Source organism: Ambystoma mexicanum, chromosome 5q (assembly GCF_040938575.1).
Source record: "Ambystoma mexicanum isolate Mex_15411 chromosome 5q, UKY_AmexF1_1, whole genome shotgun sequence".
Classification (NCBI taxonomy): domain Eukaryota; kingdom Metazoa; phylum Chordata; class Amphibia; order Caudata; family Ambystomatidae; genus Ambystoma; species Ambystoma mexicanum.
In genome coordinates this window covers 382,761,816-382,788,995 of record NC_090933.1, presented here as the reverse complement: position 1 = coordinate 382,788,995, position 27,180 = coordinate 382,761,816, and positions in this window count along the sequence as shown.

The window sequence follows — 27,180 nt, the reverse complement described above, 5'->3', positions numbered from 1 at the left end:
ATTATCCAGTTGTCTCTCTTGGATAGATGATAGGCATCCCTTGACCCCTCACACTCTGTGAATCCTTGGCTGTCTCTAGGTCATGACTGTAAGACGGGTTGAGGCAACAGCATCCATGTGTTCTGAGGTAAGGGGTTGTACTTCCTTTTGGCAAAGCCCTGTGAGAACAGCATGCTATCCCAGGGCCTGGCATGAATCAGTGTGATCTGGGCCTCCTGTAGACTGCAAGTCAGTCAGCACAGGCAGGACCTTCGGAACTGGAATTCCATCTTGAAGGGTCTTTTCATCAGAGACTCCTCCATCTGGGCCACCTCCTTACTCTCAAGGAACATTTGCCCTGCCCAGGGCATGGCAGCCTAACTGTGCCCATACAAGTCCTCTAACGTGCAGGTGCAGCCAGGCCCTGACCTGGATCACTCTGAGGATTCTTTGTTTATTTTAGGGTGGAAACCCTAGAGACCAGTTTTTGAGTAACGCTCTCTGGGCTAAAATACTCTCTTACATCAGATGTCAAGAAGCTGTTCCCCTGCTGGGGCCAACATATTCTAACTGGGTGGAGCACAGGATTCTCACTCAGAGAGTCCTGGGTTGAACCTAGGTCAGTGACCATGACCCTTTTGCGGCAGAAGTGCCTTGGGTACAATGGATAATGAGCATACACTTTAAAAATACACAAACAAAGGTTTTAAAAGCCATTTGAAACATGTCCATCAGAGGAGTCTGCTTGGGTGTAGGTTGGGTATGTCTTATCATTAACGAACTTCATGTTTTTGTTTTTTTGCATTTCTCTTCGGGTCCAATGAGTGATTGACTCTGTTGTACAGTGGTCTGTGAGTAAACATGTAGGGTGTGCAGCAATTATTGCAGCTATTATCTGCATGTATACATTGTAGAAGTATGGAGTGAGAGAAGGGGATTACTTACCAATAAAAGGTGTTTCTCTTTAATTCTGTGTGCCACTTCCATCACTCAGAAATAGGTGATTATAATTAATGATGATTATAAATAAATGATGGTGGTTTTGTGCCTTATTTGCCTGCTAGTCTGTGAAATTGTGACCAAAATTATTTAAAATTCCTCATGAACAGTAGTACCGACCTGCCAAACACTCCTCTCCTCTCCAGCATGTAAATGTGAAGGTTTGACCACGGAAAAAAGAGGGTCGGCTTTGCGCCTCCTTCACCACTGCTGCCAGATCACAGTTCAAAAATCCTCACCTGGCAGACTAAGCCTTGCACCTCCTTGCGGCTGATAAATGTGTGTAAATGAATTAATCAAAGTACCCACCACAGTGATCTGAAAGGACACTTACAACTACATGTTGCTTGAAACACCTGCACGCATCTGTGTAGTGGTGCTGGAGGGGCTCTGTGGAGCGAGTGTGACGTAGGAGGCTATTAGAGAACAAAACCATTGAAACCCTTCTAAATCCTCAGCAGAAGAAGTGGCTAGCGCGGCGAATGTCTTCCCTTCTTCACTCAAAAAATATGGTGTATGAGGGATTTGGTCCTGGTGTTCGCTCCATTAACTCGATGAGCGCCTTATGAATTGGAGGACACCATATATTTACTGGGTCTCAGGTATTGTTATTTACACCATTGCAACGTTTTCATTTTTTATTAAAACAAATGTAATTAATGCTATTACTTGTTTTCATTTTATTAGGGGAGAAATAAATCGTTTTTGTAAAAACTGGTAGAACACAGTTAAACACAAAATAAAACAAATGAAAAAATTAAAAAAAAGGTTGGCACTGAGCCAATTATGCTATAAAAGTACAATTTATCTTGATCATCTTGGTGACGCATTTACAGTTGTCCTGTTGGTCAAGACATAATGATTCATATTACAGATAGCCTTGCGTGCCTTGAGATCCTATGCACAGAGCTGTTGGAAATCCGACATCCTTATGAGGCTTCTACATTTTAGTTTCAGATTTGGACTTATCAAGTGGCCACTTTGACCAAAGAAATAGGCCCACACACTATGGGGCTTATTCATGGAATTATTTGCGCCGAAAAATGGGGATTTGTGCGCCGTTCTGCCCGCAAATCCCTGTTTAACAAATGGGGATTTGCTGGCAGAATGGCGCACAAATCCTCGTTTTTCGGCGCAGATAATTCCATGAATCAGCCCCTTTATGTTTCTGGTTCGTGCACTGCCCTATTGCCCTATAGGCCAGCCTGAGCCTGGGGACGACCTGCAGTAGGTGACTTATTTATTAATGTATTGTTTGTTTGTACAGTGCCTACAGGTGTGCTGTGTGATTCCGGGTGTGGATAGATCTTCTCTGATACAAGTGGTGTCACCCCCCTCCCCCCTTGAACCACTTTTAGAAGATTATTCATAAGCTTTGTTTGCAATTTGTTTACTATATTACCTGCATTAAGAACCTTTGATTTTTCTTCAACAGGTACTAGCGGCAAGCATGCTTCCGTTGTGGCATGACTATCAAATGATGGGTTGTTACAAGATTCAGCAGGAACAGTTCTTCTGACTGGCCAAGTGCTGATCTTGATGAGGCTCAACCCACAAATGCAGGCGTGTCCTATTGATTTGCTGGCGACTTTCGGAAATACCATGCAAATCCAAATGCGAGATAATGATGAACAATGGCCCATCATTCGAAGATGACATTTATAGATGCATCGCACCATGCTGTCGCCGATCTTGAAGAAAGGACTCTCATTGTAATTTTCATGAAATTGTGTCACCTTTAAAACAGCATTTTTCAGTAGATGAAACAAATTACAAAGGGCCTCATTAGGACCCTGGCGATAGCCGTGCCCTTTTTAAGGGAACGGCTGCCGCCTGTAATGATTTTTTTCCGGGGCCCAGAAAAGGGCAATAACCGGGTCATGCCGACCTTGGCGGACCCGGTTATTGCTCTTTTCTGGGCTCTGGAAAAAACCATTCCCCATTCCCATTTGAGCCGCATAGGGCTTAATGGAAATAAGAGGATGCTAACAACGGGCCCGTTAATGACGGGCCAGTTGTTAGCATCCTGGACAGCTAGCGGGACCCGCTAAGGACGCCTGGTCTGACCAGGCGTTCCTTAGCAGGTCCCGCAGCATTCCTTGTAATTGGCGGTAGCGGCACCGTTCATTACGGGGCCTCCTGCCTCTAATGAGGCCCAAAATTTAATTTTGGAGAAAACTCCATTACATAAATGCAATTTTTGCGGGAGGAAGATTTTTATAGCCGTGAATGTAAAAAATATATATTTCTTTCCATGTAACACCCTACAAGACACACTTCATTAACACTCTCAAAAACTTAATTCAGAACGTTTGCACTCATTGGCACTGAGGTTTTGCAGATAACACACATTGGGCCTAACACTGAATTGACATGAAGCATACCATGACGATACTGTTGTTTGGAATGTGAACGGGCTAGGCCTCATTCTTACCACCTCCCAAAAAAATATTATTTTCCTTTCACTTCAATCAATCACTCAGAAAAGTAACTTCAGAATTTCATGTCACAAGCCAATCCCAGTGTAACATACACCATTCTAGCATATCTTAAAGGTCAATATTGGTTGGTAATTCATAGGGTCACTTCTGTCCCCCTTCTTAAGTATCACGATTACCACTGATCGGTTCCAGGAAGGGGCATCGGTCTCTCTGACTTATTAATGGTCACCACTGATGGCTTCCAGTAAGGGGGTGTAGGTCCCTGTGACTTATTAATGGTAATTGAAGGGCTAAACATATAGGTAACTGTCTTCATTTGAATTTGAAAGGCATATTTTTTATCAGATGGAAAGAGAGATACGCACGGAAGAAGAACAGTATCTAAGTTCCATTGATTACATGGGTCTCTATGATGTGTCTTTGTAGATGCGTAATTGTCAACCTTGTTCCATTGCAGAGTCCCTGTGATGGCATAAGATTGTGTAGTAGCATAATTTCAGCTCCTACTTTCAGTTTAAGCTTGTGAGGAGGCATGCGTCCTACCGCGTTTCGCTCTTTAGAGACTGAAACGTTGAGTCAGTAATTAATTGTTCATTGACACTGGAACCGCCATTCCCTGTGTGAAGAGAAGTGGGAGTGGAAAGAAGTAACTTGAAATTAATCCGAATGTTTGTGACTTGGAAGGTGAAGGTGACCACAAAGAACAGTGCTTATTCTGTTTGTTAAAACGATAGCTGTTGTTCAATTGGAAGGGCACACAGAGATGCACTTTGCCATCTGGACAGCAGAGGGCAACCTAACACTGATAACTTGCATCAACTGAGTACGGAAACATACCTAAGTGTTTTATATATATATATATATATATATATATATCTTTGAAGCACTGAGAAGACGTCAGGCTGGGTGAGTAGCACTCTTCATAGTTTTAAGAATAAACAAAGTCCGGACATCCAAATTGAAAAATAAGATATATTCTTTATTAATGCCTTGCAAAGTGGCAAAATATAATTAAAAAGCCATGGAAATAAGGCTCTCCCAAAGTGCAAAAATATGCGCGTTTAGGAACGTTGACGCGTTTCGCGGCTTTCCTCGCCGCTTGATCACAACAATTCATTCCTGGTAAACCATAGAGTTTTAAACCATTAGGCAGAACGGACGGCAATCTTTTGTGCCGACATAGAAAGGGGACTCCACTTCAAAACTCAGCCCATTCGAAGCTACCTCATGGCGGCCATCTTAAAGTTGTTAATACTACGCTAATTGCATGGTTATACATACCACATCCACCTAATTGGAGTGGTTCTCTCATTAAGAGTGTACAATCTGAGATTAAGACTGAGTATGATTCGAACTCAATATTAGTCCGCCGTGGTCTGCCTCGAAGGGTAAGAGTTTCCCCTTGGAGCCCCGTTGTATGCCAAATGCCTGTTAAGAATCCAGTGCATGTATTAGCTGCCCTCAGTTATATAAGGTCTTATTGCTGGAGTACCTCTATGAAATACACACAATCATTTTAAAGTGCTTAGTGCAAACAACAAAGTAAAGTGCATCGATCTTTAAATGTGCAAAAGTCACTATAAGGTGCAAAATGCAAATATATTCAGTAATATAACGACTACTGTTAACAATCTGATTATTCTTAATCCAAATAATCGTATATTGGATCTCATCATTGAGATATCTCGGTGAAATGCCGGGATCATTATAAAGTGCATAGTGCCAGCAACATATTAGAATACAACCAAATCATTAAGGTACAGTAATCACTAAGAATTGCACCGATCTCTTTAGAGTGCAACAGTCAATGTAAAATGCATTGTATAAGTATACTTGCTAATGCAAAGTGCCAGACTAAGACTCATCCGATTTGTCTGAAGTACTACCGTATTATCTATTTCGGCATATTAGCTTGACAATTAATGGTTCAGGCTCTGCTTTAACAATTGTGTGTCAAACTCTGGTTTATAAAAACAAGGGGGAGGGCGCAACTACATCCCACACATGTGTAAACAAAATAAATGAAAGAAAAAGCAACCACCTAAAGGTTAAAATCGTATCCTGTACGAGTTAAAACATTGTGGAATTACAATTATTTAAAATGTTTTGATAATGATCACGGGGCAAGTGTTGATAACCAGCATTCTTATCCTTTCCTTTTCCTTACCCCTAATTCCACAAAGAAGATTTGAGAATCCTACATTTTTTCTTTTCATTATACCATATTAAAAAACTGGAAAAAATAGATAGAAAATAAGATATAAGATATAGGAATATAGGAATATAAGAATATAAGAATATGAGAATTAAGAGTTAAGACGATAAGGGACAGACACCCACATTCCAAAAAGAGTAGATTTAAATACATCTTTTCTAGCAATTTGTCACTGGCCTAAAAAGGTATACAGTTCCTCATCTATGTTGTGTCCATTGGGGATTTTACTCTCAAAGTCCAATATGTAGCAAGTCTCTTTCTGTCTCAGGAGTTTCTCTTTATCACCTCCTCTGGGTCCTGTCTCTGTTCTATGCACCCCAAAAAACCCAAAGCTGTCCATCTTCTTGTCATGGAACTCTGCGAAATGTTTGGCCATTGGGTAGTTGACATCGTTATTGATGATAGCCCGTACATGCTGTTGTATCCGTGTCTTTAATTTACATTTGGTGCTTCCTATGTACCACTTGTTACACGCACAGGTCAGCACATAGACAACGTATTCCGTTTCGCAGGTAATTTTCCCCAATATGTTGACAATTTGATCGGTGATGGGATGTTTAAAAGAGCTCCTGGGTTTGGCATATTTGCAAATGTTACAGTGGGTGCATTTAAAAAAGCCCTCTTTTTTGTTGCTAGATAACCAATTTATCTCGTTAGTCTCATTTTCCTGGGTCATGTAACTTTTCACCAAGGTATCTCTTATTGATCGATTTTTTCTAAAGGTTATCTGTGGGCGATTTCGGAGGTTTCTGTTGAGATCTTGATCTGCCATGAGGATTCTCCAGTGATTGGGTAAAATACGCCTGATTTTTGGTGCTTGAGTATCAAATGTTATAATTAATCGAGTATTGTCCTTCTCCATGTTCCTTCTATCATTGTCTCCTATTCCTGTTAGGAGAGTAGAACGTTCCTTTACTCTTGCTTTGAGGTATGCCCTTTCAACCACTCTTTTAGGGTACCTTTGTCTGGCGAAGGTTTGGGCGGTTATTCTACTCTCTGTATCTTAGGATTCCAAACTGCTGTTGTTTCTTCGTAACCGAATAAACTCTCCGTAAGGGACGCTCCATATCAAATTTTTCGGATGTCCACTGTGTGCGTGGAGAGGGGCATTTGTCCCTGTAATTTTTCTGTGTAGTTCGCTAGTTATTTTGTTGTTTACTATCCTTACGTTGACATCCAGGAAAGTAATCAAAGTGCGACTATGTGTTTCTGTGAATCGGAGATTGTTATTATTAGAATTGAGTCGGTTGACGAAGTCTGTCCATCCTTGCTCGGTTCCTTTCCATATGATGAAGAGGTCATCGATATATCTCAAACAGAGAATGATATTGTTGGTATACTCAAGGTTTATTTCTGTCCAAACTTCTCGTTCTTCCCATGCACCCATGGTTAAATTGGCATAGGACGGCGCAAATGTGGTGCCCATGGCAGTTCCTTGCAGTTGTTTAAAATATTCGTTATTGAAGAGAAAAATGTTGTTCGTCAGACATAAGTCTATCATTGAGAGTACCATTTGTGAATGTTCCAGATAATTAAGGGATCGGGTCTGTAGAAAATGTTGACAAGCCTGTTTCCCATATTCATGGCCAATCGATGTATATAGTGAAACCACATCCATACTGGCAAGTAGATATTCTTTCTCCCAGGGAATGTCTTCTATTTTTGATAGGAAATCTGTCGTATCTCTTAGGTAAGATGGTAATGTTAACACAAATGGAAAGAGAACTTCATCTATGTATTTCGACATGTTTTCCAATGCAGAACCTATCAAACAGACAATGGGTCTTCCTGGGGGTTTCTTCATGTTTTTATGTACCTTAGGAAGGAAGTATATATACATATACAAATATGCCTTGTCAGCCCTTTAAGCACATTGTACTTTCAAGAATCCATTGGTAACACGCGTCCGTAAGGTTTCTTTACCAGTGATTCACTGTATGACATCCACAGCATGTGATGTTTTTACATCAGTGCAATACTTTCCACCTAATGATACAGTCAGAGACCCTACCAGATAGCTTTCCACCAGGGCAAGCAGAGCATCGGCGCCCGCAAGGGTTTCACCGCCGATGACCCTTTACACCACGTCTACAATGTAAGCATTATCTCATATCAGTACACTGCACTTTATATATCTAGATGACAGGCATACATTTCTGGCAACTCAGTACACCCGAGATTGTGAGACAACCAGAGAACCCACTAGGGAGCACTTGTTTGGGGGCAAGTAGGATACAGGTATCTGTATGGATTTATCACTAATGACCCCTTGTGTTATGTTTGGGATATATTCCATCTTGCACTAGCACATTGCACTTTATATATTTAGAAAATAGCTATACCAATTAGAGAGTACCTCATATACCTTTAATATTATACACCCATACTCTCAGTTACTTATTTATATTCATACTTGCTGTTTGCACACTGGTTTGATTACAAATCATATCTGTGGTGCACTAAGCAGCCAGCTTATATACACCTATGCAATCTAGGATATTCCAAGATGTGGCCTTCATGTACTTAGCGATTCCACTTAGCATGCTAGTAGGCATTGTTAACAACATCAATGTAGGACCAAAACATCTACTATAAATCACCAGTCCTCTTTCTTTTACACTGAAACCCAACGAAGCCCGTGCAGGGTGAAACACGTTATCTTTTCTGTCCTTGCTGCTGCCGTTCTTGTCCAAGACTAACGCTTTAATAAAGGACTTCTTTGCACAGCAGTGACACCTGAGATCCAGTTTATTTTTCAACCTTTATTTTTGCCTGAATGCCGCTGCGCCCGGGACTGTGTGACAGTCCACCCCCTTCTCTTTCATATATATATATATATATTTATGAAACAGAAACAATAAGTTAAACAAGTAGGGAGAACAGAAATGACCAAGGAAGATCTAAGCACATTATCTACTTTGATGTTTTTGCAAGAAGGCGGAGAACCTACCTCTGATGTGATTGAGATCAATCCGGAAGATCTTGAAACTAACATGGAATGGCATAAAACCAGCAAACTAAAGACAAAATCAAGGTTCAATCCACCCATGATGACAGGAAGTAACATAGAGACGTTCCAGAATTTTGTCATCAAAGATCTGAAGAAAAGAAGACTAAGAGAATCTAAAAAATTGAAATCCAATATGACAAATGAACATACTAAGGCTCTTAAGGAACTGAGGCTCTTACCCCAGTGTATCATCAAGACATCAGACAAAGGTCGGAATATTGAACTGATGTTTAGGGCACAGTACATTCACGAAGCCATCAGACAATTGAATGATAAAACCTGTTATGAAAAACTGCGTGAGAACCCTATCAAAGACTTGGAATTGAAAGTGCAAGATTTTCCAAACGAATGGACAGAGAAGGGGATGTTAGAGGATCAAGAAATCAAGTTTATCAAACCATATTCAACTATCCAGACTATATACTTCCTTCCAAAAGTCCACAAATGCATCAAGAGACTTCTGGGCAGGCCGATAGTCACACTAACAGGATCACTACTAGAAAATATGTCTAAATATATCGACGAGACACTCTTCCCATTTGTACTGTCCCAACCATCCTATTTAAGAGACACAAAGGATTTTTTACTCAAAATCAACGAGTTACTGTGTGAACCGAACTATATCCTGGCGACAATGGACGTAGTATCATTGTATACTTCCATAAGACACGACCAAGGTTTAAGGGGCTGTGCATACTATCTAAACACCAGATCACTGAATTACACCAGACATTCAGAGATGATCCTGTAAATGATCCGTCTGTGTGTGACCAACAATGTAATTCTATTCGATCAGAAATACTTCAGGCAAAAACAAGGGATGGCGATGGGCACTACTTTTTCCCCTCATATGCTAATTTAGCTATTGGGTACTGGGAAAAGTATGAGGCTTTTAAAGAAGAACATGAAAGGTTTACAGATAAGGTGGTAATGTGGCATCGTTACTTTGATGACCTTTTTATCATATGGAAAGTGATGTCTGAGGAATGGAGAGATTTTGTCAGACAGCTGAACACAAATGATTTCAATCTCAAGTTCACAGAGACACATAGTTCTGAGAAGGTGGTTTTCCTTGACCTAACGGTCTTTATAGAAGATGGAAAAGTGAAGAGCGAACTGTTCAGAAAAACCATCGGAGTGAATATGCCACTACATGCGAACAGTGCACACTGTAAAAGCCTGATCTGGAGTATTCCTTATGGAGAATTCATTCGATTGAGAAGAAACTGCACTAAGATCGAAACGTATGACAATGAAAGTAAGATCACTTCCTGGTGATTCAACAAATAATGCTATCCCAAACAAGTAATTGAACGGGCATATGTGAAGGCATGAAAACAAGATAGGATGACACTACTACTCCATTCAAAGGATGTAAATGAAACTCAAAGAAGCAAAGATATGGCACGGCTGATACTAACATATGGACAAACAGCCAAGACAGTGAGAAATATTGTAAAGAAGTATTGGCATCTACTCACGATTAATACAAATCTACATAACATACTTGGACCGTATCTTAATTTCTCCTTTTGAAAATGTAAATCCATAAAAGATATGCTAGTGAGTAGTTACATGGCACCTGAACCCAAAAAGAAAACATCTATGTGGCTGAGACAAATTAATGAGAGTTTCTTTAAATGCTCTAAATGCAAGAAATGTAAGTATGCGGATGAATGCTCCACGTATGTCCACCCCATTCTCAATAAGACTTTGACTATCACTGAGAAGATCACTTGTGAGTCTGAATATATTGTGTACGCTTTAAAATGTACTTGCAAAAAGTGGTACATAGGGAGCACCAAATGCAGATTAAAAATACGGACCTTGCAACATATTAGAGCTATAAAAAATAGAAATTACACATACCCGACACTTTTCAGAGGAACATGAAGGAAAGCTGTGTGACTTTTCATTTCTTGGACTGAAACAAATAAACATTGGACCGAGGGGAGGAAATAGGGAAAAACTATTGAGACAATACGAAACACGTTGCATTATAGACTTTGAGAGTAAGACCCCTTTGGGACATAATATGGACAAAGAACTTTATACATACCTAGGAGAGTGATGATACTCTGTGCCTGAAGCTGAGACATCCATAGAGACATGAATTAGACCCATGTTCTTCCCATATAGAATGTCGAATTTCTTTTGAATACCCTAGACTATTTAAGAAAACACAAATGGTGATGAAGGAACGTGTGCACCTTGACTATGGGAGACTAGTTTTCTATTCTTTGGAATTCAGTATTTTTTGGAATGGTCACTCCAGATTCACATTCAGACTACTTTAGCACATTTCTATTTCTAACATGTACTTTACTCTCTTCCAGATGTGTCAGATATTACTATTTTAATACCTCCCGCCAATTGGGACAATTGACAGGAGCCTTTTAAACCATGTTTAATGCCACTTAATTGAACCTGCGTACATTTGGCCTAGTATGTTGGGCCCCACAGAATGATGGCCAGAGGATAGTTTATTAGCAATTATGATGCGCATGGGTAAACTGTGAGCAGTCCATTGATGGCATTGTGTTCTAGTACCACACACTTGATTCCAGTTACAAAGGTGGTACTAAAGAGAGGCATTACTAATTTTAGAAGTGTATTTAGATGTTGCTCCATGAATTTGAGTGAATGCATACTTACAGTATACATTGTGGAACCAGTTTGGATCGAGCACTGTGCACTTTATAGTGGAATTCACACAGCAATTGAGAATGGTACAAATCGGTTACATTGTACATGAGTAGTGTATAACATATAGTGGACTGTGTCCGTATATTAGATCATTAGCCGAATGTAGCTGCACTATGCACTTTTGAATCGAGTGTAAATTCGCTTTTCGGGAATATGCAGAACCATCTACACTCATCGCAATTTATACTTTATTGCGACATGTAACCATATAACGGATTGACTCGAGAGTCATTGAACAAATACGTCAGCACCATGCACTTTATATCTCAGTTGGCATATTAATGCACTATGCACTCTATGTACCTGTTTAGACGCTGTACGACAGATTGATAGATTATACTGTCACTGGACAAATGCGTTGGACCCTTCCACTTCATGCCCGTGTGGAAACAACAATGCACCATGCACTTTACAATGGGCAATGAATATGGATTTTAGATTGGATAGACTCACTGCATTTGACATCTTATTTAGTCACAACCCGACAGAAATAGGCACCACACACTTTATACCCAAGTTGGAACAACAATGCGCCATACACTTTACAATGGGATACAAATGTGGATTTCATATCTGATAGACTGATTGCATTTTGCACTTTATTATTTTTTGTTTATATTTTATTTGATTTATATATTTATATAGCACTGCAACCCGCAGGCATCAGAGCGCTTACGATGAGACGTGAGACTTAGTGACAGGACAACCGAGGTGAAGGTTAGAGTTTGAGGCCTAAGCTAGGGGACTGAATTTTATTTGAAGAGCTGTATCTTGAGTTTCTTCCGGAAGGCTAGGTAATTTGTTTCTGTTTTTAAATTCAGGGGCAATTTGTTCCATTTGGTGGTAGCCTTAATAGCAGAGGATCTACCTAAGCCATTTGTTCCTCTCGTGGGATGTACACATAATTGTTCTTTGTTACTGGATCTCAAAATACCGTTTGGCTCGTACCAGGAGAATTGCTTCTTTAGATATTCAGGTGCCTTTCCGTAGAGACAGCGGTGGACCAGTGTTAAAGATTTGAATAGTAATCAGTCTTCTATGGCAAGCCAATGAAGGTCCCTCCTCTCGCCTGAAATGTGTTCTCTTCTAGCTTTGCCCGTTATTGTTCGTATGGCGTTGTTTTGATTTGTCTGACATTGTTTTATGTTATTAGTGCTGGCTCCGAGTAGGAGGGTGTTTCCGTAGTTGAGTCTAGAGAGGATGGTGGCCCTGGCAATGGTTGTGCTATTTTGTTTCTTGAGCAGTGGTCTGATGTTTCGGAGTAGTCTTTGATGGTACTGACAGTTTCTTTTGAGGTAGGTAACTTGGGCCTCTGCCCCCAGTGATGCCTGTAGGTAGATGCCCAACGTCTTTACTTTTTCGGAAACTTTGATTACCGTCTCTTTAATTTTTTAATGAAGACTAGGGGGTATCAAGCTTTTTTCTGGCAATGCTGGACCCAAAGATAATAAGCTTGGTCTTGGAGCCCTTAAGGCACATCGAATTCACCTTCATCCATGTTTCTAAGAAGTTATATAGAGTAGATAGTTTTTCGCTGTCTTGACTATAGTTCCCGGTGAGTTCCAAAATTAGTTGCGTGTCGTCAGCGAAGTTGGTGAAAAATGCGCCTAGTTGTGTTAACAATGTGCATAAGCAGCGCAAGTATAGGTTGAAGAGCAGCAGGGAGAAGCTTGCCCCCTATGGAACGCCGCAGTTTACAGGCCTAGTGGAAGAGGCATGTTTGCCCCATATGATCTTGGATTGTCTTCCTTGGAGAAAGGAGGACACCCGATCAATAGCCTCGAGGGAGCAATTTCCTGATAATTCCAGGGCCTCCCGGAGCTTCCGATGATCTAACAAATCGAAACCTGCCGAGAGGTCCAGGAGAATCAGTAAGCCTGACTTGCCTTTGTCCAGTATGGCCAGCATTTCAGTTTGGAGGTCCAGCAGGGCTCTGTACTGTGGGCTCCTCTGAAGCCTGAATGCCGTGGGTGGAGAAGATTGTTTCTATCCACATAGCTCTGCAATTGTTCAGTAGCGATCTTATCAAGAACTTTCAAAAGGCAGTTGCAGTTCATAATTGGCCTAAAATTAGAAGGGTCCTGTTGGTTTAATTCTGTGTTTTTTTAGAGGGGTGTTACTGTAACTGTCTTTATGATAGCCGGTACACTGCAGTCTCTGAAGGAGGCATTAACCATCCTTCTGAGAAATTGAATGAACACCTGCATGTTGTCAAGTATTAGTTTTGGAGGTATCACATTTTCAGGGCAGGATGTACAATTCATGTTGGTCAGTGTTTTTTCCATGTCTTCCATGGATATTGGGGTGAAATTAAATTTTTGGTTAGATGGTTTACTGAGTTCTTCTTGTATGGGAGCCAGAAGGGGGGGACTGATATTCTTGCAGTTTGTTGTGTTTTCTCGAGCTTTAGAGACTTTATTAAAGAAGGCCGTTTGGGCTTTTTCACAATCTTCGATTGAAGGGTGGAATGGTGGGGAGAGGGATTTCAGGTTTTCGATTGATTTTAGTATTTGGGATAATTTCCCTGTGGAGTTTGACGTTATGTCAATCTGCTCATTATAGTGGTTCTTTTTAAATTCTGTGATTTTTTGCCCTGTAGAGGATTTCAGTGTTTTTCCAGTTCTTTTTGTTTATTTCTGATGGGTCTTTTAACCGTTTTCTTTCTGATTTTCTTTTCAATCTTTTAAGTGTTAGTGATTCTTTGTTAAACCAATGTTGATGGTTTATATTTGGTCTAATTTGTTTCTCATTTTTTGGGGAGTGGAGATCGAGTATTTCTTGAAAGCATGTGTTGTAAGTCTGTACAATGTTTTCACATGTGTCTTCATCGGTTGTGGTGTTCATTACGAGATCTATACCCTGTGATAGTATTAAGGTTGTGATTTTTTTTTTAAAATTTCTGCCTTGTAGAGATTTGGGTATGTTATTTGGTTTATCAATTTTTGTTTTTAGGATAAGGTTACTTTCGATTTCATGATGGTCTGACCAAATACATGGGTACGTTGTTGTTTCTGTCAAATTTACATTATGGGTAATAATCCAGTCTAGTTGGTTCCCTGAGATAGATGTAGGTTCCCTGTTTATTAGCTTGTAGTCACAGTTTTGTATATCAGTCTCTAGATTGATGGCGTCTTTGTCTAAGATGTTGCCTCGCCACCTATTGATGTCACCGAGCAGCATAGTGCCTGTGTTTGTGGTTTTGAGGTTGTTTAGTATTTTGGTCAGTTCTTCGTTAAACTCTGAGACCAACGAGGGTGGTCTATATACCACAATGATGTTTATACAACTTGTGTGAGTAGGAGAGAATTTCAAATGCAGTATTTCGCATCCTGTGCATTCTGTGGGGACAGGGAATAGTTTAAGGTTCTGTCTGGCTATGATAGCCACACCACCTCCTTTTCCAGATTCCCGGTTTATAAAGTAAATAGTGTATACTGAGGAGAATGCTGTGTCAATGCTGGGTCCCATTGGTTCGTGCAACCATGTCTCAGTGAGACATAGGATGTCAAGCTTGTCATCAATGATATAATCATGAATTTCTTGAGCATGCTTATTTAATGATCTTGTATTTAGCAGTGCGATTTTCAATTGAGGAAAAGTATTGGAATTCTTTATGCTGCTTTGTTGTGTTGTGTTCTCCTTTGAGAGATCTAGGTTTGTATCTAATGGTTCAGTAAAGGCAGCCTCTACTGGAGCCTTCAATGTTGGATATTCTGGGCAGATTATATCAATTGAGGACGTGATTAAGTCAGAAGATTGAACTTTTAGCTGGTTTAGTATAAGCTTTCTATGGGCTAATAGTTAGAATAACTTTTGATACCCCATACCTGTAAGGGAGATGTACCCAGTAATGGAGGCAGAGCACAGTTTTTTGCCGAATCACCGGTGTATGCTGTGGACTGGCGTAGACTGTCTTGACGCAGAAGCACCGGCGCCGAAGCGCCTGACGTATCCCTAAATGCGTCGTAGGTGTTCTGGGAAGTGTAGTTCCCGAACGGTGATTCCTCGCTGCACGCTTCCAAGCCTGGACAGGGAGATGGTCCCTTGGGCAGCGCGGAACACGTAAAGGTAAGTGAAGTTTTGGTGTCCGATTCCTGTTTTCAAGCACGGGATGCTGGAGTTTAAATCTCCTCCAACAACCACCGAGGGAAAGCTGATGCAATCAGTATTAGTACCTATGCAATACAATATTAGTGCCTATGCAATGTCGATGGCATGAAAGTACGCAGTTATCACAATAACAATGATTTTACTATTTAACTATTATGCTACTAGCATCTGGCAACAGTAGTTAACAGTAGTTGATAACTCAGTTCTTCCTCTAAATGCAAGCGAACATCAATTTATACTGTTCTGACAGAAATACCAAAATACTCTGAGCAGTTAAGTCACTACTTGAAAGAATTGGTATAAAGAAACGATCTTGCTTGGTGCATTTCAATCTAGGTGTAGATTCATATACAAGCCACATACCCACATGCGTACTACAGCAGAGATCAGATCTGTATGCAAAATGACACCATTGGAAATGTTGGGAGACCATTCTTAGTGGAAATGGCTGTGTTAAAGTCAGTGAGAGAACAGTCCTCTCTCTATGTACATGAAAATGAGATGCTGCGGTGTTGAAGTACGTGCCTTGAACGTGGGGGAAACCATGTGAACAAGCTACAGGCAGTCGCGAAACGCATCATCCCATTGATCTCCTCCCGTAATTGTATGCTGGGCACGGGTTGCAAACCCACGATTTTTAAATATTATGTTTTGGAACAATAAAGGATTGATTTTTTAAACAAGAAAACTTTTGTTTTGCAACTTTTGAATGAGGAAACCTTATCTCCATTGGTACCTAGAGCCCTGATTCTGTGAGTGTGGCTCAACTTCCACCAAGGTTTGGGCGGAGCAAAGAATGATATATATTTATATATATATAAAAAAAGCTTAGGTATGTTTCCGATTTTGATGAGATTCTGAAACCTCAGAATAGGAGGCTTGCAATAATTGTGGCGCCTGGCCTATGGAACTACCTGCTATGGGCTGAGACTCCTTCTCAGCGAATACTTATAACCAGGGCACATTTTTATTGGGTCTTCCTACAAACTGTGGTGGCAGTAAGGTCAGGAGACACTGTCAATCAATCGTGACATTTGTGCAATGCATCCCGGAAGGACTGGTACAAGTCTTATTTTTCTGCCCGGCCTATATGAGACCGAGAGGGCAAATACTCAAATCATTGTTACGGGAAATGGGGTTTGCTCAGTTTCAACCTGCTTTAACCCATTTGCTGTGGGCAGAGTCACACCATACTGAAATTCTTATGAACTCAATCTGGACATTCTTAGCTGCATAGTATGGATTTTATCCTGTGTGTTAATGTTTTTTGTATTTCACATTGTCATCTCTGTACTGTTTTTATGGAACCTGTGGTGTGATTCCAAAATAAACGTATGAAATGAAGAATTAATATACCTTGGCCAATAAAAAGACTTGTTGATATAGTATTTATTTTTACCAGTGAAAACGTATAACCTGCGCTATAATTGCTAAAGCAAGCGTTGTAATAAAAGTTCATATTTTGATAATGAAATGTTAACACAAATACTTAAATGAGTCACATTGATGAAGGCTGGGTGACATGAAAAAGTAAGTGATGCGCCATACAAAACACGGTTATACAAGTTCCAAAACCTTTACTCCACATAAAGTCATCAGGTCAAATGCATTACAATATACATAAAATACCTAAAACACATAAAATTCATAAAATTAGAATCTTCAGCACAAGAACATATAAAAGAATATGAAGACACCTTTTCTCAATAACGGTAATCACAAAATAAGAACCAGGAGAGACTAGACGCGCTAAGGATACTACTTTTCCCCTCAATAGCCATGCTCTGTGCAAAAAACAAGCCACTGAGCGCGTTATTGGGGGAGATGCACATTGGGCTAAAAATTCCAGAGCATGACTCCATGATTTAATACCTGCCTCCAGCAATATGTGCCTCAAGTATAGCCATCTTAACCGCAGAGGGGGTTTGCAAAACAGGATGAAATGCACAGGGGCTTTGCAAAAAAGGAAGAAATACACAAGGGTCTCTTTGTTAGCTTCAAATAATGGACACCCAGCAGAACCAGAGCCTTTCCATTTAAAAGTGAAGGCAGCTATTGGCAAGATCCCCAATCTGAACCTCATGTATAATGATCTTGCATATGCCAGGTGATCAGATCTAAATAGGCTTTAAAGCCGTCTATGTGCCTATTGACTAAATAATCCGGGCCCAAGTTTAACTTTAATGCTTGGCAGAGGAGAAGATTCCATGCTGTCTGTTTTATGAGTGGTTTGATTCGAGTCCAACTTGAAGCACAAAGGCTCCCTGAATCTTTCCCAAAATCACCTATGTTTAACTAAAATAATGAATATTTAATATGGGAGAGCCATTTCAAACCATTAGCTCTGTTAAAAGCCATAACATATTACAGCGCATCCCTATACGGTTCTAAAGCTGGTTTTGTCCAGATTCGGACCCTTAGAGAGACCAGGCGAAATAAAAGGTCTGAATTTAAGGGACTTGTGCCGTATTCCAGGTGGACTAAGGCAGTTGGTGCTCTAGGGGGCAAGGATAATGATTTCTTTAAGAAATTATTTTCCCCTCTAAGTATCGTCCCAACATCCTCATACCGCCATATCTCAGCACCATATAGAGTAGCTGCAACTGCCTGCGGCTGGTATAGTTCTAATGGTGGCGAGCTAGCACCATTCCCGTGGCAACAAAAAAAAAGATAGAATGGCGCCACTGAATTTGTTTAGTGTTACAGTGGCTCTACTTATCTGAGAAGCCCATCCTGGACTTGCCTGGATTCTCACACCTAATTAATAAAAGCTGTTAACTTGTTCTATTGGAATATCATCAATCGTTATTTTGATCGAAGTGTACTTTGCTCCATTTGGCTTGATAACTATTGTCTTGGATTTACCGCATTTTTCACAGAGGCCTAGCTCCCTAGATTTTCTTTAAAAGATTGAGAGCGATTGCTTCAGTCCCTGTGGTGTAGTAGCTAATAGGATAGTGTTGTCTGCGTAAAATAGTGCTGGTAACTTAATGGCAGAAAGCTTTGGGCTGTCTTGGCTCCCCTTTAGTAACACATCTATAATCACCTGCATGTAAAGGTTAAATAGAAGGGAGAGCAGAGCACAGGCCTGCCTGGCCCCTGATGCCACCTCAAAGAACAGTGGGGGTCATTACAAGGTTGCCGGTCTGGAACGATGCTGGTAAGCTTGCCGGTGCTGTTATTTCCGGACCGGCAAACTACGGGTTCTGCGAGCGAGTGTCTTTCCATCTGCCAGGTCTGACCTGGTGGGCGGAAAGGCACCCGCTCGCAGACCTTGATGGATGCACCGGCACCATTCATGAATGGTGCCGGTGCATCCATCCTCCCCATTCCCATTGAGTCCAATAGGACTGGAAAGGGAATGGGGAGTAATATTTTCCGGCACCCGGCAATGGGAAATTACCAGGAGCGCCGGGACCGTAATGCCCCGGTAAGTCCCCATTGCTGGGCGCCGAAAAAAAAAATTACTCCGCCGGCAGCCGTGCTGTTTTTACCTGCACGGCTACCCCGGACTCATAATGAGGCCCAATGTTTGATTGCGACCCATGTTGTTACGAACAGAGGACACAGTGTTCGACTAGAGTGACGATATAATGCTAATCAGGTACTTTGGGACCTTGGGTTCAGCCAACACCCGCCACAGCTTCAGACACAGAGTCAAACGCAGTCCTCAAATCCAAAAACAGAACATATAACCACATTGTTAGTAAAGATGGAATATATCTGGATAATAAAAAAAAAAAACATAAAACACTGATCAATCGTTCCAAGGCCCTCCTGGAACCCTGCCTCTTGCACACTGATCAACCTATTGTTGTCAACCCACAGTTGGAGATATTTCAAAACTATTTTCCCAAATAATTTACCAGCTTCATCTAGTAGAGCAATTGGTTGATAATTGGCCAGCAAATCCCTTCCGCCCTTCTTATATACTGGGATAATTATCGCCTTGTGCCATGAATCAGGTATCCTACCGGAAGATAATACTGCATTAAAAACCCAGCATAATCTGGGAACCCAGATCGATCTCTCAGCTTTGTAGCGATCTGATGGGAAACGGTTATAATGTTTGTATGAGGTGTGTAGCAGGTGTTCCAACAATGTATCGAGAAACAGTGAGAAGGGTGACCATTCCTTTACCAGCAACCCACCTGTGCCACGTTGATTTACTTCTTGGGAACAACAACATGCTCTAGAGTGGTCTGCTAAATGTATGGAAAAGACAGATTTATAGCATTTTGAGCAATCCAAAGTGTAACTGCATGTATAGCCTTTAAGTTGAACGCAAAGCAATGTCATTTATTCAAAAGTGCACACTCATACAGATTGTCAACAATAATAATGACGATAGCGTGCTCGCATGTGTAAACAAGTGAACATTTTTAGGGTTCGCTTCAGAAATGTACTCCTTTTTCAGAAAATTGCATCACCGTGAAAAAGCATTTTCAGTAGATGATAAAAATGACATACTTTCATCTTGAGGTTGAATCTATTACATAAATGCCGTTTTTAGAGAAGCATGATTTTGATACCCAGTAATGCACAGAAAGTGTACCTTTTACATTTGTATTACCCCACAAAGCACACCTGATTAGCACTCTCAAAAACTTAATTCAGGAAGCTGGCACTCAAGTCTTTTTCCTCAGCTCCAGTTGTCCACTCCCAACTTGAGGTTTCTTATTTGTGGGTGGTTCCTCAGTGCCTCCATCACAGGTTGGAGTGATAGACACAGACTGTAGAAAATAGCCATTATTGACCTCGACTGTCTTTGTAGCCTGTGCACGCCATTCCTGTAGTGCTTTAATAACATATATATATTTTATTTTATTTTTTTATTATAGTGACTTAGCAATAGTTATACAAAAGACAGCTTTTAGTCACATAAACATTTAAATTCATAATCAAGTCTTCCAATGTTACAAGTGTAAATCCAAGTCCAAAAAGAAAACACAAGATTACAATCGGAAGCTTCCAAAAAAATAAAAAGGGAAAAAGGGAAAAAAACATAAAAACAATAGGAAGAAAAGGACAGAAACGCGGCAATCCCCATTGTTTACATGTCTCCATATCCTTCCTCTAGTTTTCTGCCTCTTTACAGGTCTCCTTAATAGTATTAAAAATCAAAATCAGAAATATAACTAATGCCAAAGTTATTGTTACTTTTTCTCCCTCCAGCAACACCTTCCACCACTGATCTATTGTCCTCCTTCCGTATTTAACAATTACTTCATTCATGAATCTCTTTCGTGGTTCCTCAATTGCCGGGCAGTTTATTACCAGATGTTTTGATGTTTCTTCTGATTCCGGGTCTTCACCCTTTTTATACCTGCCTTTCTTCATTTAACCTCTCTAGTAGGCAGTAAGTTCGTAATAAAAGGAATTTCTTTCTGAAGAAACAATTAGGGAAAAGTTGCAGATACATAGGAATAATGTTCAGTTTCAGCGGTTCTACCATCTTTTCCCCATAGCCTTTATATTGTGCTTGTTCATCTTGGGAATTTATCCAGTCCTGCCGGAATAGTTTCTTTTTAGTATTATTCGGATTCTCAATTAAGGTGCATTCCGACTCTCCTGGATCTGCCAGTATAGCTGTGCAGTTACAGGCCCATTCCTTCAATATTATTTCTGTTCCTTCCTGCAATGCATTTTTAAGGATCAAGAAGCCCCCCTTAGGGTTATCCTCCATGCATTTCCTGAAAAAAGACAGGGTTTTCCAAATAACAAGGGTTTTCAGTGATGTTAGCCCTAGTTCCACACGGATAGATTGAATTTGGGTTGATTTAGGCAAACCCAGGACTATTTTCAAAAAAATGCCTTCTAGTTTTGCCCAGTTTTCCATCTTGAAATTAAACGAAGACTCGGCTCAATAGGACAGAATTGGTGCTACTTTTGAGCGGTAGAAGGTAACTATCGGAAGCAGCGAAAAGCCGCCAAACCTTTTTAGCAGCATTTTCCCTTTCGCCGCCAAATTTTCAGCTTTTCTTTTTAGTGCTTCTAATCTTGGGGCATCTATGCCACTGGTACTCATACATACACCCAAGTAGATCAGTGAATTTACCACTGGAATTTTCACCCCTTTAAGTTTCCAGATGACTCTTTTTTTCTTCTCCGTGAGATGTTACCACCCAATGGGAGGATTCAATGTAGGATTGAAAAGCTTCCATTTGTCTTTGAAGACCAATTTCAGTTTGGTCAGCCAATACCACGTCGTCAGCATGTAAGAGTCTTCCGATGGCAACATTTTCAAATCTTGGTGGGAAGCATCTAATATCCTCAAAGGCTTGCTCGATGTCAGATGTAAAGAGGTTACAAAGTGTGGGTGCTGTAGGGGAGGAGTGGTCCATGGGACCCCCCTGGCCTACATCTCCACCCCAGGTGAGGGCCATGGCTCATCGGGCGTCCCCTCCTTACCACCCGGGCCCAGGTGGTTGATGGCTCACCTGCTGAAGACATTGCCCACACGTATTGAATTTAGCTAGGCCTCAGAAACCATTTGGTCCAATAAAGATGGTGTGAGCGTAGCGCACTGTAGCGCGGCCCCCACCCTCGGAGAGTTTCAATTATCCCTGTTGCCGCAGCACCCTGGAAGATCCGCTGTGAGCACGTTCCCACGAACAGGACGGACATGAGCTAGCATAAGATACTAACACTGTAACATTTCACCGTCCGCAGTGTAGCACTGCTCCCAGAATGACCCGGTCAGCAAGGCCTGGGTGATGGGAAGATCTGTAGAATGATCATCCGATGAAAGCAGAGAGGTACCCAAATATGAATGTTAAAAACCACTTCTAACACGTATATCCTTTCCATACAACCACTTTTACTAAAGAAATCTGTAAAATTGTGTATGACACCAGCCATGAAGGACCCACACCCCTGCAGGGGTGTGCAAATGATAAACGCATTCCGGGGGAGTGTTCCTTATATGTATCATTGAAAACCGTACACCCCGCGGTCCCGCGCCATAACTGAACTAATGCTGCTAGAGTACACAAGAAAACGAATGTAACCATACAAGGGGCACATGTGAAGGGTGTGCGAGAATGCACTCGTCACACGTGTATGTCTAAGCCCCTTGCACGCCACCACCGTCACATACGGTGGCGGGTCATTTTCTATGTACTGCACCAACCTCAATGCTACCTCACTTACTGCAATTGTATATGCATATAGCTAAATACTGTAGTTGTCAAAACATAGTGTACGAATAAGGTGCTCAGACTGGATATAATTGAAACACCTCCAGCGAAAAGAAATGTATGTTTTCAAGTAATCCAAACAAATATTATAAAGTGTTCTAATGATTGTGATGTTTTCGCCTCCAAAAACAGGCAACACGCGAGGAAAATACCTTTGTAAATATGCGCAAGGCCATTTCCCCTCCCACCCTCCGGAGACTGCCAAACATGAGAGCAGAGGCCCGCGCCGCGCTGCCCCACCTCCCCCAACTAGACTGGAGCCGCTTCAAAGATGTGTAGCCCCCTCTGCAGCACCCAAGGCCACGGGCCGCCACCTGCATTATTTACAGCACAGCAGTAAACCTCTGCCTGAACCCACACTTTCGAAGGCGCCCCCTCGTAAACCCCACAACCCACCAGATCATCTTAGACGTATGGCCCTGCGCAATTAGGACACCCAACACTGTGGCAACACACAAGCGGCACATTTATAACCACATCTAACAAGATAGGGAGGCTTGTACCGTCCGTCCCATGCCCTGAAGCTTAGCCCCTCAACCTATGGCTCCGGTCAACAGGACGCTGGTAACCATGTCCTGACGAATGACCATTAGACCCCTCACAAGGTGCATTCCTCCTGTGTTGCATTAACCTGTAGAATAACCTATTGAAAGATTTACTAAAGAAAATAACATTGCAATGACTGAATGACTGCGGTGTGCATGGCCTAGGGCAAATAAGTCAGGAAAAGACATTCATCTCTGACACCGGCCGCGATGGCACAACAACACCGCCCGGATGAACTCTGCCAACCTGCCAGGCCCAGCCCAACCCACGAGGCTGACCAGTGAACGTTCTCCAGCCACGGCCAACCACATCGCAGCAGCTATGTGCTATAACCTATAGTTAGTCATCGCCACCCAATCCCATTGAACTTGTGCCCCCTATAGTATGTAGGTTCTTATGACGTTTTTTGTAAATATATACGCCTGTCTTTGCTATTGTCAGACAGAGCGCTCTCGGAGTTTGCAGAGTTCTTTGCATGCCATATTCTGATTGATAAACTCCCATTTAAGCTCACCCGCACTCTGTCTTGGCCTTATTCCCTACTTGGGAGAGTCCTTCATTGTCTCTCATTGCGGGGAGGATCGTGCTGGCTGGGGACGCTTGCCTTCAGTGGTGACCCCGAAAGCGTGATTATTACTATTATTTTTTCCCGATCTAACATAACCGTCCCCTTTTGGCACGAGAATCTCCGGTCGAAAAGGGATACGCACGGTGAGCCGGCTCCGGGAGGCTGGCCGCCAACGGCGACCGGTACACTAAGAAGTGCGCACTCAAAAGAGAGAGGGTATGGGATCCCAGTTGAAAAATCCCCTTTGAGTACCGCTCGCCGGAGCCGGGGCTGACTGTTGAGCTGACGGCAACACTGCCTGGACGGACCCAGTTTCGGAGACTATCGGTTCAAGACGGGCACGTGAGTATTGAGTGCGAGCGATTGTAAAGGGAGTGGGGGAAGAAGTGTAGGACAGGGAACGAAGAGGGGGTACGCAGATCTACTAAGGATCATCCTAAAATTTTCCTTGCTTTTTCTTTGCATATGGCCATTAGGATTAAGAGGTGAATAAGAGATAAAAGTGACGGGAACCTAGCTCCGAAAGGGGGTGGAAGGCGGCGCCGCATAGTGCTATCTTGACTAGTACTGGGAATATATGAAGAAGTGGAATATAAGATAAAAAGTGTCCAGCAAAAGGGGGCACTGGGAATATATTAGAGACCGCTATTACTTCTTTCTTTTCTTTTCTTTAGGGTTAGGGGGAAAATAAAAAGTGAGATTAGTACAAAACTCAGGGAGAAAGTAAGAGGGAGAGAGTCCTACTATAAGAGGGAAGAGCAGACCAATATATATATATACGCATCCATATATCGGAATAAGAAGGATAGGGACAGCCGGCTAGGGAGGAAAAGGAGGGCAGCTTGAATTGTGAACAGAGTGTTACTGAGAGGTGTGTGCACCTCGTATGTGTCAGACGACAAGTTGATCTTGTAAGTGTGTAAAATAGCTATAAATGTATAGAAATGGAATGGTCATGGTAAGTGTGACCGGATAGAACTTTTTTTGAAGAGAAAAAAAACGACAAAGTGGAGTGAGTGTGTGCCTATTTGATTTCCGGGTTAATGTTGTCAAAATAACTGATGGTTTGCTCTTGTGTGTGCCCCCCAAAGAGAGGAGAATAGAGACTGTGTACAGCCAGTTTTGTATTGCGCAGGCAGGGGGCAGAGCACAAAGGAGCCCATTATTGACTGTGAGGTAAAAAACGAAAACAATATTGGTAAGAGGTTTACATTGTAATTGTGGACACACAGATAGAAACAAGCACTAGGAGAATACACAAGATGGGGGCCGAAACACCCTTATCACATATTTGTAAGAACTTACCAGGCTACGCGGAGCGAATTAAGAAATATCATGACCAATGGGTAACCGAGTTAAAGGGAGAGGGGTTACCCCAGATATGGCCCGAGGGAGGGTCATTTGATAAAAGTGTTCTGGATATGGTGGCCACATGCATCTGTTTGAAGTACAAGGGGAAGCAGTTGCAAAATAGGAGAGAAGTATTAGATCTATGGAGGTTATTTGAGGAGATACCACCACCTAAAGCGGTAGCATTAAATCCTGACCTCCCGTCCACCACCGACAATCCACTGATGATACAGAAAGATGTTAAAGAATTGTCAAGTTTAGCGCCACCAATAGAGGTAATAAGTTTGTACCCGATATTAAACAAGCCTGTGCCCGCAGAAGGGTACAGTGACCCTACTTACGTGCCTCCCCCGACAACTATTACACCCCGCCGGCCCACGGCACCCCCGCCATATGAAAGCACAAGGGAGAGAGCCCAGGCAGGTACACAAAGGGTGGACATAGAGAAGCTCACAGATGATTTACAATCAAGACTTTCGATCGCAAAAGATGAGCTCTCGAGGATAAAAGACATATGCGAACAAACAGCACTTAATGCAGCTAGATCAGGGCGCACGTCTAGAGCGCCAGGTGAAAATAGAAAACCTGAAGAGGGGTGGAAAAAGGGCGAGATACTGTTCAGAATTGAAGAAGAACCGACACGAATAATAGAAGTAGGGACACGAGAGGGAGATGTTGATAATGAGGAAAGGCCTGTGGGGGACAGAGAGGAATTACTATGTGATATAAGGGACAATTTAGAAGAAAGCGACAGGTTGAGTATGGCAATGGGAGGGGGAAGCGAAGGGGGGGATGGTACATGTTCAATGAGAACATTGGACGATGAGTGGACGGGGCGATTAAGGAACAGGGTGGGGAAAATGGCATCACTGGGAACATTAGCAGCCAAAACGGGTCCAGATGTAACGACAAAAGGAAGGCTACAGCTCCCATTGATACATAGGGGAGGAGGGAGGCCTAACTATATCCCATGGGCTCAGATGGATAAAGCCAATTTATTAAAGCTATTGCCCCCGTTGTCAGGAGGGGCAAGTAAGTGGATATACGCCTTTGAGAAGCACACTGCCGGGGTACCCCTAGCAGTAGGAGACGTGAAGAGCTTGCTCGTATCAGCAGTGGGGGATCAGGCCGAGAGAGTATGGGTCAAGGCCGGTTTCCCGGGAGTAACATTAGACTGCGACCGCCATGACGGAGCCTCCTTTAACACAGTGCGTGCAAGGGTGTGGGATGCCTTGCGGGAAACATTCCCAGATACGCCAGACTTACAGTCAGTAATGCAGTGTACAATGAATGATGGGGAGGAGGCTATGGATTACATTTTTCGGGTCCAAGAGATGTGGAGAGCAGAAACGGGCACGCCCTGGTATCAATCGACATCTTTATTTTATTTCATTATAAAAAGAGGGCTCCCCAAAGAAGTGCAAAAGGCGCTCGATAAGATAGCTGGTATTGAAGCAAAGGGGTGGCCTGAGATCCAGAGCATAATAGTACACCATTGTAAAAGAATAAAGGAACGGGAGAAGGAGGTGGCGCAGAAGAGATTGGCAGACGAAGCAAAACTAGTGCAGACAAAGTTGGTGAAGGTCGCAGCGGCTGTAGCCGCACTCCCCCACAGCAGGGAGGGAGATGAGGAGGAGGAGGGGCTGACAGCAATACAAGGAAGGGTGGCAACTAATTGGGTTGGAGCAGGACAGCGGCAGTGGAACGAGCAGGAACAAGGTGGAGGCCCGCAGTGGCAAGAGTGGACCCCTCGAGGGGGACGAGGTGGGTACAGGGGCAGAAGAGGAGGTGGACCGGGATACGGAGGAATGGGAGGAAATGGATGGCAGGGCCCTAGAGGTGCACAAGGGAGTTGCTGGAACTGCGGGAGATGGGGGCATTACTCTAGGGAGTGCAGAGCCAGACCCAACAACGGGTTCCAAGAGGTGGAGCAATATGGCCACCCCCACCCGGGAAGCCCATATGGTCTTCCAATGGGACAGCAACAACTGAGAAACCCATGCCAAGGTAATAATGAGCAGCAGCAGAGGCACCAGTATAGAACACAGACCCACCCA